This window comes from Trachemys scripta, chromosome 2 (assembly GCF_013100865.1).
Source record: "Trachemys scripta elegans isolate TJP31775 chromosome 2, CAS_Tse_1.0, whole genome shotgun sequence".
NCBI classification, from domain to species: domain Eukaryota; kingdom Metazoa; phylum Chordata; order Testudines; family Emydidae; genus Trachemys; species Trachemys scripta.
This window is the reverse complement of record NC_048299.1, coordinates 257,383,778-257,395,161: the sequence shown is the minus strand read 5'-3', so window position 1 is coordinate 257,395,161 and position 11,384 is coordinate 257,383,778. Positions and strand designations below refer to the sequence as shown.

General features: G+C 41.8%; 1 long non-coding RNA gene across 1 annotated transcript; it reads left to right on the top strand.

The window, feature by feature from the left end:
- The first annotated feature begins 8,125 nt into the window (after window positions 1-8,125).
- Window positions 8,126-11,017, top strand: LOC117873764. Its single transcript, XR_004644805.1, has 3 exons — window positions 8,126-8,443; window positions 8,755-8,867; window positions 8,985-11,017. It is a non-coding gene; the product is annotated as an uncharacterized LOC117873764 (long non-coding RNA).
- Window positions 11,018-11,384: the final 367 nt, after the last annotated feature.

Genomic DNA, 11,384 nt, shown 5'->3' with positions numbered 1-11,384 from the left:
CCAGCTCCTGACCTATCCAGAGTGATAGAGCTCATAGCTAAAATAAGCCAAGTGACCATACTGGATAAAACACCCAGATATCTGGAGCCAAGCAGTAGGACATCTGTTTTCATCAGGCAAGTTTTTATACTGAGTGGATATATTTGGCTGTCTCATGATATATACAGGTGCGGTGCTCCAAATATACTCAGACATTAATGTATTTATTTCAATGTGCCGTTATTTAACTGCATGCAGATGCACAAACCTCTGGAGTACCACACCTGCATTTATATATAGATTCCACGTGGATATACCTAACTCAGTGTCTACAGTGTGTGCATATGCTTGGAGCTCTGCACCTGACATCCAAATAAGCATGTTACATTTCTTGCATTTGACACATTACGATGTCTGAAAGGTACGCACCTTTACACGTAGTCCAATCCTATTGAAGTCAAGAGCAAACCTCAGTGAAGCAGTATTAGATTCCTTGGTCACAACAAAATTGTCAAACCCTAACAAGATGTACATCCAATAAAACATTTTGCATATTCTTAGCACACGTTCAAGGTAGGGAAGCTTGACAGAAGTCTATTTAGGTACCTATATGGGACCCATTTCTATAGTATGTAAGGGCCCTGTGATGGGTTCGGTCACAGAGACCCCCTTGGGAGTGTCACTTGATGTGCTAAACTTACCTCTGATCCCGTTTTCCCTGCCAGCTTGGGACTCCAGAACCCTGTCTTGTTGAGCCAGATACGCTAGTCTGCTGCAACACAGACCCAGGGTCTGGTCCACACCCCAAAACTGCAGACTTAACTGAAAACAGCTCAGCAGGTACCTAAGACCAGCACCCAGATACCCAGCTCCCAATGGGATCCAAACCCCAAATAAAACCATTTTACTCTGTACAAAGCTTATACAGGATAAATTCATAAATTGTCCACCCTTTATAGCACTGATAGAGAGATATGCACAGCTGTTTGCTCCCCCGGGTATTAATCACTTACTCTGGGTATATTAATAAACAAAAGTGATTTTATTAAGCATAAAAAGTAGGATTTAAGTGGTTTCAAGTAATAATAGACAGAACAAAGTAAGTTACCAAGCAAAATAAAACAAAACACCCCAGTCTAAGCCTAATACATTAAGAAACTGATTACTGGTAATATCTCACCCTCAAAGATGTTTCAATAAGCTTCTTTCACAGATTACAACTTCTTCCTAGTCTGGGCCCAATCCTTTCCCCAATCCTATGCAGTCACCGTAGTCACTGTGTAGGAAATAACATCATAACCCCAATCCTGCTTCAACTGAAATCAATGATAAAAGCTCTTATTGCCATCAGCAGGAGCAAGCCTGAAGCATTTGCACACTTAAGTAAAATGCTTGTTAGCTCCCCTCATCCAAAAGTTCACAAGGTAAGTTAGGGCCCTGAAGCACTGAGGTAGCCAAAGTTCACACTGATTTAAATACGAATTACACATGTGTGTAATGGCTGTACTATCGGCAGCTACATTTGGCTTCTATGCTCCCTTTAGCTACCACAGGCAGAGGAAAGCCAAAGTTAAAAGAACCAGGACTCCTGGTGTGAAGAAGGATGGAGCAGGAACAATGCAGCATGCTCTGTCCTCTTGATCCCACCAAAAATGGGACTGTGACATAGCATCATCCTCCTGCACACCAATAAGGATCCTCCGCAGTAAAATCATATCAGCATTATCTTACAAACTCTCCCCTTCCAGAGACTGAAACCTGCCGAACAATGCCAAGACCTGCAGCGTTCTTTAGGGAACCATACTACCAGGGAAAAGGAGCAGCATAGAGGCACTGGGGCCTGTGTGTAAATTTCTTGGCCCTCTACAAATGCCCACAGATCTGCAGTGAAATCCCATGGATCTTAGTACAGCTACATGTTCCGAAAGACAAGCTGCCTGCTTCCTCCATGCCCTGGTCATCTACTCTGAGAAGATAATTTGGAGGTAAATATGGAGTTTCTAGTAGATTTTTTCCCTGAAGAAGATAATACGGACTTTTGTTGGCACACTTACCAAAATGAACATAAAACATGTTCATTCTACCAACTTCATTACAGGCCATGAGTGCAATAAAAGGTTAAAAAGTCACCTTCTCCTCAGCATTTAGACACTAGTTTTTATTGCTAAAAGTTCAATTACAGTTATATACATTTTAAATACACTGGAGTTTTATGGCCTAGATATGTCTGCTTTTATGAATCATCCTCAGATCTTTCAGTTATTTGAGTCTAGTAAAGAAAATTAAATTGTTATTTGGTACTAAAATATTTTGTTTAAAAAAAAACAACATAAAATGAATTAATTCCAGGGCACACTTAAACATTTTCACTCTGGAGGAAAAAACATTTAAACTAATGAAAACTTGAAGTGACAGTAATGAAATAAAATGGGTCTGGGTTCTGAATGCTAAGGTAACCCTAGACAATAAAACTGGCAGAACAGTAAACATATAGAGGAATGGGGAATGAAGCAGAAAGATCCCACACTTTATAGACATTACTTCTCCCTCCACCCCCATTTCCCACAAGACAGGAAGATTTCAAACCCTAATACATACAGCATTCCCCACCCCCAAGATTCACACTTGAACTTTGCTGTAATTTTCAAATAATGCCATGTATTCTGCTACCAAATTGGATCTAGAAGTTTGTGCAGCTTATCCATAATGTTGTTGTCAGAATCATTTATGGAATGTATATTTCATCTTCAGGGTTTATGTCTTGAAACGCAGTTTATTATTCTGGGCTTGCAGCAATGTTCAGTGCCTTGGATTCTGAAGCTGCTGACAATTCATTTTCATTTCTCAGTCTCTGCATTTCCATGTTTAAATCCAGTAAAGTTTTGGCAAGATGATGGTTCTGAGAGTGAATCTCCAGCTAGAAACACAAAAGAGGAGATTTTTATGAGTAGAGATAACCATCAAACTAAATTGCTACATGATTCTTGATAAGACAGATAGATAAATCTGCATGGAAAGATAAAGGTAACTTATATAAAATGTTAGGAAAATATTCTCATCCTCTTTTCATAGAATCATAGAATATCAGGGTTGGAAGGGACCTCAGGAGGTCATCTAGTCCAACCCCCTGCTCAAAGCAGGACCAATTTCCAACTAAATCATCCCAGCCAGGGCTTTGTCAAGTTAAAAACCTCTAAGGAAGAAGATTCCACCACCTCCTTAGGTAACCCAAGTTTTCAAGTGATATGCTCTTCTTACTGGCTATTTATCGATAGCCAAAAAATTCTGTATTAGAGAAGTGGACTTCTCTAGTGGATACTTATAAACAGACTTCCTAAATTGATAGGAAAAGAAAGGAAAAATAGCTGATGCTCAAGAAATCAGTATGATGTTGTGAAATATATAAGCTGAAACACACAACAGCATGCAAATTTATTAGTTAATATGGGGCTTGATCCTGAAAACTGCTGAGCACTATGGTCCCAATCCAGTAAAACACTTTAAGCATGTGAGTAGTCCCATGGGGATTTAACTTTAAACATGTGTTTTAAGTGGTTTGTTGGATCAGAGTCACAGAGCTCAGCACCTTGCAAAATTGAGTCCTACATACACACCTTAGATGTGCTGAGGTTCTGCCTAATTCAGCACACTGGATCACAGTAAATCAGGAAGATGGTTGCAAGAAAAGAAAGGACGTTCTCTTGTTTTGACCACTGCATTGGGACCCAGGAGAGAGAGGTTATCTTCGTGGCTCAGCCACAGACTTCGTATGTGAAGTTGGGAGAGACTGTGGTCATGGCTATACCATGGACGCTACAGATGCCCAGTTACAGCACCGTAGCTATGCCATTGTAACTCCATAGCGTAGAAGCAGCCTAGAGAAATGAAAACGGTTTTTCCATTGCTGTAGGAACTCCACTGCCCTGAGCAACACTAGATAGCCATGTGTACACCAAGGGTTGGTATAGCTGTGGCACTCACAGGTGTGGATTTTCCATATCCCTGAGCAATGTAGCTATGTCAAACTACATTTTAAGTGTATACCAGACCAAACATAATATATATGCACATGGCAGCTGAACCATAGTTGAACACGCAGCCATAATAATGGCTTTTCCTAACTTTTGAGTGCTTTACTTTGCAATCTTAACATTTGAAGGGTTTTTTTGTATGTATTGTTAATCGTGGAGGTTAAGTCCATTAATGGCTATTAGCCAGGATGGGTAAGGAATGGTGTCCCTAGCCTCTGTTTGTCAGAGGATGGAGATGGATGGCAGGAGAGAGATCACTTGATCATTACCTGTTGGTCCCACTCCCTCTGGGGCACCTGTCATTGGCCACTGTCAGTAGAGAGGATACTGGGCTAGATGGACCTTTGGTCTGACCCGGTGCGGCCGTTCTTATGTTCTTATTATGTTCTAATATCTATATCCACAAATTATCCAGGCTAAATAACTGAAAAACAATCTTAGCTTTGTTTTAGCAATATCATTAATTCTGTAACTGAAAGCAAGAAGTTATAAATGTCGATTACATTCACCATTTAAAAAAAAGTATATATAGAATGTCAATACTGTCTTGGGTATTTGAGCTTTGCTGAAGAGAAAATCGGATATTATGTAATTTTGAAACAAAGATCTCGCCTGACTCTCATGTTTTTCTTTATTAATGCCACCACAGCATAAAGTGCTACATTAATATGCTGAATATTATTAATGCTTAACGCTAGTGCATTAAATATTTTAATAAAACTATAGTTTGAATAAGTGCTTCAACATCTATAAAATATGAAACCTTCTGAACAAGTTTTATTTTCTAAAATCTTATTAAAATGAAAGATGAGGGTGGAGATATACTGCAGGGACAGTGTATGGAAAGGTGCTCAGTCATTCCCTACACTGTGTTCCCTAGCAAAAGTGGTTTTCAGTGCAATCATTCGTTCACCTTCTACGTGCACTACTGTCTCTTAAATAGATGGACTGAGAAAAAAATAGGACCAGGAGCTAAATAAAATGCCTAATGAGGATTGAGAGAGAATCATGTTTATGACTATTAGTGATTTAGGAGAAAATATTTTATGAGTCATGAGTTCTGCTTAATGCTTTTCAACTAAGTGCTGGGAGTCTAGATGGATGGAAAAGAAAACTGAGTCCACAAAAAAATGATGTAGGATATATACGCATATAGTCGTGTAGACATCGAGTATAAATTTGAATGGGGCATACTTCTAAAAACTTTGTTAATGGATTTAATAAGAAGCTTTAAAGCAGCTTGATTTTGAGCCATAGAGCGAAATAACCTTTTACCCAGTATCCCAGATGTGATGATGATGTCACAAATTCTTATTTTGTTTCCAAAAGCTTGCCTGTCTAGAGGAAGTGTAAGTATGAGATGTGTGAATGGGCAAGGAACTACTTTTGTAGTTTTGTAAATCAGAGAACAATGGATCATAAGAATGACCAGGAAGACAACAAAACCCAACAGTCAAGAGGCCACTGAAGAGTCTCAGTTGTTCACCTAAATACAAGTGGATCACACTGATAAAGTCATAATCTCCTATTATTCCTTCAATGTTGCTTATTTGGGAGGGGGGGAGACACACTCACAGACATGACTAAGAAACAGTAACCTAAAAGGAGAACCCCAAAAGTGGACCAAGAGTCAGACAGACAACACCTATTCAGGATTGGACAATGCAGTTGGGGTGAGAAACCTGTGATTCCCCAACTGGATCAGAAAGTCGTAAGGCAAAGCCCAGTGGATGATGCCAGCCTGAGTTTCAGCCATAAAAGACCAAATAAATGAGGAAGAAGTGTGCTCCTCTCGAAGTCACCACAATGACAACTTGATGGCTGATATTCCTACTTCCCCTCCCAAGGAAAGTAGAGACAAAGACATCACAGACCAACTTGCTGACCCAAGAATGATGCTTGTTAGCGAGATAGTACCTGAGCCAGTAGACATTGCCTGGTTCCCCAAGGTGCAGTTCCCAACTGATTCTGAATATCTGCATACAAGCCAGCTAAAGAACAGATACTTGTTCTTTATATCATTTTTGTCTCTTTCAAAGGACATTTAAACACCAGTGAATGGACCCCTGCCAGGCAAGATGTGTCCTAACAATTTTAGGTGTGGAGGTGTGTGCGTGCGTGGTCATTAATAGTAATAGCATGTGCATATATAAACTCATAGGGTAAGTTACCATTAGGTACTGATTAACCTAGCTTTGAGGCAAATCTCATTACAGATTTCTAAGAGTCACCAGGCATACATAAAGATTTAAACTTTAACCTATTCTTTACACATGGGAAAGTATAAGCTGCTAAGTAAATTGCGTTGGGATAAAAAATTAAATAAGTCATTTAATAAGTCATTGGTGTTATGTTAACTTTGTAATTTGATTACTGATTATGCTCATGCAATAACTCGGCCAATTGTTGGTCTGATGCTGTTCTTTTTATAGTTAACCAATTTTAAATTGTATTATTGTTAACTCCTTGACTTGACAATTATTGTCATAGGAATATTTATTATCATATTATTTAATACTTTAGGGAAATATAAGAAATAATCTAATTTTGTGGTTGCTTGTGCTCTTGAATAAAAATTGTAATAACACTCCAAATTGGTTTTCTCTGATCAACTGGAGACAAGGCAAAAACAACCCTAAATTAAAGGGATTTTAATTAAATATCCAACAGCATTAGCCTCAAGTCCTAAGAAAACCCTTTTTATCATTACAAAGCGTTCCTTCAGAATGGTGGGGAACCCTGAAGGATTGGCTGATCAGGAGGGAGCTATAATTAATGATGTCAAGTATCAGGGGGTAGCCGTGTTAGTCTGTATCTACAAAAACAACAAGGAGTCCGGTGGCACCTTAAAGACTAACAGATTTATTTGGGCATAAGCTTTCGTGAGTAAAAACCTCACTTCTGATGCATCCAAAGAAGTGAGGTTTTTACTCACGAAAGCTTATGCCCAAATAAATCTGTTAGTCTTTAAGGTGCCACCAGACTCCTTGTTGTTTTTGTAGATACAGACTAACACGGCTACCCCCTGATACTTGACATCATTAATTATAGCTCCCTCCTGATCAGCCAATCCTTCAGGGTTCCCCACCATTCTGAAGGAACGCTTTGTAATGATAAAAAGGGTTTTCTTAGGACTTGAGGCTAATGCTGTTGGATATTTAATTAAAATCCCTTTAATTTAGGGTTGTTTTTGCCTTGTCTCCAGTTGATCAGAGAAAACCAATTTGGAGTGTTATTACAATTTTTATTCAAGAGCACAAGCAACCACAAAATTAGATTATTTCTTATATTTCCCTAAAGNCGGATCAGAAGTGAGGTTTTTACTCACGAAAGCTTATGCCCAAATAAATCTGTTAGTCTTTAAGGTGCCACCGGACTCCTTGTTATAATTAATGATGTGCCACCGGACTCCTTGTTATAATTAATGATGTGCAGTAAAACATATCTTCCTTCTACACATACTACGAGTTATTCCATCCAGCATAATACTCTCTTATCTTCACTGCGTTGTTCGCTTGAGCTGTCACCCCAGCTTTACCCCTAACCCGACTCCGTCCATACACAAAAATCTCTAGCGGGAGTGAAGCGGTGCTTTAAGCCGGAGCTAGCAGGCGTGGGTGGAAGCCAGCGTGCTGCCCGCACCGCAGAAACTAAAGCAGCGGGGATGCAACAAGTCCCTAGCTGCTAAGCTAGTCGCTGTGTGCGGCTCCCAGGTTGGTTCACAGCGGGGGCGCTCGCACTCCAGCTAGTCTAGCTCCGGGGGCGCGCTCAGTGTTGCAATGAAGCTAAGCCTTAGCTGCCCGAAAGTCTCTGGGTCCACCGGGGGTATCACGCCGCGAGTCTCCCCATCGGCAGGCTGCCCGCTGTCCCCGCAGTTACGCACTGTGCAGTGTGCTCTGCTATTCGTGCCCCATACACAACGTGCCCACCACACAGGGGCCCCTCTGTCCTGCCGAGCAGCGCCCCGTCACACAGGGCATGTGCGTTACACGGAGCCTGCCCCCGCCCCCAGCCTCACATGCTGCAGCCCCCCAGCCACACAGCGCTGCCTGGAGCTGCCCAGTCCCCTGCCTCGCCCGGCCCACGGGCGCTCCCTCCCTGCGGGCTCTCACCAGCTCCGCGCGGAGCCAGGCCCTGGCCCTAGGGACGCCCGCGCCCCGGCGGCCCCTGCCGGTGCTGCGGGGCCACCAGCCCCGCGCTTCCCGCCTCCTTCTCCTGCTGCCTTTGTTCCCCCCAGCCCTGGAGTTGGGACCGTGCAGGTTCCCACGTGCGGCCGGGAACATCCCCACCACGATCCACCTCCCCCTTCCACACCACGGAGACGCCGGCCTGGGGCTGGGGGTGTGGAAGGGCATCTCCCCTCCCGCAGCCCCTGAAGGAGACACTTGTTCAGGGGGGATCAGCTGCTGGCATAACTCGAAGGGGCGGAGACGGTACGTGTCTCCCTGCAGCGCTCCCAGCTACCCCCCTTCCCTGCGAGAGGGCGCTGCATTCACCCCTGACTTACCATTCACCCCCGCTGGGTGGATGGAGGGACACCCTCCCTCCCCCGCCGGGCGAGACTTAGAACAAGCAAGTGAAGCGGGGATGCCCCTTGAAAACTCAGCAGCCATGTGGCTGCGAAAGTCTTAAGATGTGAAGCTTGAATGCACAGGCTTCTGCTCCGAGATCTCCCTTGCGGGAAATAACGGGACAGGGCGACCGTTTTACACTGAAATCCTTCTCTTGCCTCTTCACAACGCAGGTTCACTAGGCCTGACACCGCAGTTGTGCAGATTGTAGTGCACTGAATCTCCTGCTAAACTCTTTCTCCGTCGTAGCTGAGATCAGTATAATCTAACCCCGCTCGATTCATAGGTATGTTTATAAAAGTATTGTTTTAAACGTTCTAATTGAATGAAGCAAGCCCTTTCTCACTGAAGCCAAGTGTTTTTGCTGTTCAGTAAAGACAAGCACTGTCTTTTTCTTTCCTAGAGCAAGCCGTGTATGGAATGAAAGAGAACAGAATATTGGAGAAATGGAACATATCTGGTTTGGTTTAATAACGACGGGGGGAGGGGGAAGCAGGAGAAAAAAGCCTGAAGCTTCATTCATAACATAAAGACAAAAATCATTCCCAGTTGTTTTGCCTGATCTTGAGCCGTGCTGCTGCTGGATATAAATGAGGAAACTTTCATTTGTGTAGGTTTTTAAAGGTCTGGAAAATCAGATAGAAAACTGGATTAGAACGTGTGCTGGTAGTCAGAACATGCAGTGCCTAAATTAAACATCAGCAATGTCCTGTCAAGAATGGGAGCATTCAAGGGCAGAAGATAAGAAAATTTTCAATCGTTTTTGTAATGCAGTTCATATGTAGCGATAACAGATGTGAAGGGCAGTAGCCCAGTGGTATCAGAATGTAATGATTAAATTGCAATATATTTCTTATTGAATAGGAAAAGCCTCAGAGACAATAAATGTTGCAAATGCAGCAACAACAGTTTCATGTGAAGAATGTGAATATTCATGGTCTGAAGATTGGAAAAATACTGCAGTATAATGTTACACCGTTTATATTTTCATCTTGAATGTCCAATAGATTCAGAGCTCAGATGCATCATGGTACAAGAATGAAATTGCTACTGTGCTATATAGGGTGGTTTTTCTTTGTGTTTATTGTATCTATAAAGCATGACTGACAATAACTGTACAAGCTCTACCAACAGCAGAAATGCACGATGGAGATATTCTGCACTTCAACTGGCAATGTTGGACCACTGCAAACTAGTTACCTCTGCATCCCAATAGCAAATAAGGGCTTGATCCTGTCCTCAAATGCATGCAGATATGTACAGGATCACAGTGTAGTCTGTAAGATAGGTACACGTGAGTGCTGAAAATTCTCTGGAACAATTTTAATATACATTGGACTTTGCAGAATAAAGAACTTGTTGGAGAGAAGAGATGCCAAATTCAGCCCATCAGCATTAGGGGTTGTGACTCTAATGCCACAGCTGAATTTGGTCAGAAGTTTTTAGCAGTGAAAGTACTGTTGTAATTATTGTATTCAAAAATACTTTCCAATTCAGCAATTTTTTAAAGAATACTTAATAGTTAGAGCAGGCAACTGGGCACCAAACATTCCTGGGCTCTATGCCCAGCTCTTGCAGGGACTTGTTGAGCAATTACTTAACTTGTTTGTGGCTCAGTTTTATTTTTAGAAAACAGGATAAGAATATTAAGTACTTCATAGAGGTAGTGGAAGGTTTATTTCACTGCAGCATTGCCTAGTGGAGAGGACACTGGACCAAGACATCTTGGTTCTAATCTCACTTCTGCTGCTGATTTATTGTGTTACCTTGGGCAAGTCACATCATCTCTCTGTTTCCTCTCTCATCCTTTCATAGATTCCAAGAGTAGAAGAGGCCATTGGGATCATCTAGTCTGATCTCCTGTGAAACACAGGCCACAGAACTCTACATAATTCTTTTTGAACTAGAGCATTTTTACCAAAATATATCCAATCTTGGTTTAAAAATTGCCAGTGATGGAGAATCCACCACAACCCTTTGTCTGCCTAGTCTATGTTGATTGTGAACTCTCCAGGACTGGACTATCTCTCATGATATATTTGTGCAGAGCCCCAGTCTCAATCCGTACCTCTAGGTGCTACTATGACATAAATAATAATAGTAAGATACTTTGGGATCCTTGGATGGAAGATGCTACCAATGGGCCTGATTCAGCCACCATTACTCCATGAATAGTCCCACTGGTATAAGTCCAAAGCCATATAAAAACAGAAAGTATTCTTGCCCGAACATGGCTTTGTGCAGAAATTCATTTCTAAATGTAGCTTAAGCTACTAGAAACAGAACACCCCACAGTCTGTATATTTTTCTCTCAGTAATAGAGTTAACGGGCTTGTGGAATGGACAATAAAATGTTTGTCTTTATATTCTCTAACCTTGTTGCTAAGAGCTATATACTAGTAACAAACTGTTCACAGAAACTTTAACATTTTTTTCTTAGCTAAAACCACGGGGGGGGGGGGGGAGGGAGAGGGAGGGGCGAAATCTGCTGACATAGATAAAGAATTTGAAAAAGCTCCTCTGGTGTGTGCCATTTCAGTCTGCCAGTTTATAGCCTGGGAACATTATCACAGCTTCATTTCCACAACAAAAGGGCGCCATTCTTTTCTTAAAGGTTTGACAGTTCATCTTGTCCTTGGTGTTTTGCATCATAAATGCACTTCTATTGTCAGCCTTTCTATTAGCACTCATCTATCTAGGGGTGCCAAAGAAAAGGACAACTGTATGACAGGTTACTGTAGTTTCTTGTGTGCACTATCATCTGCAGACTTCAGTGGTTAAAAATGAAAGTAGCATTTGTGCA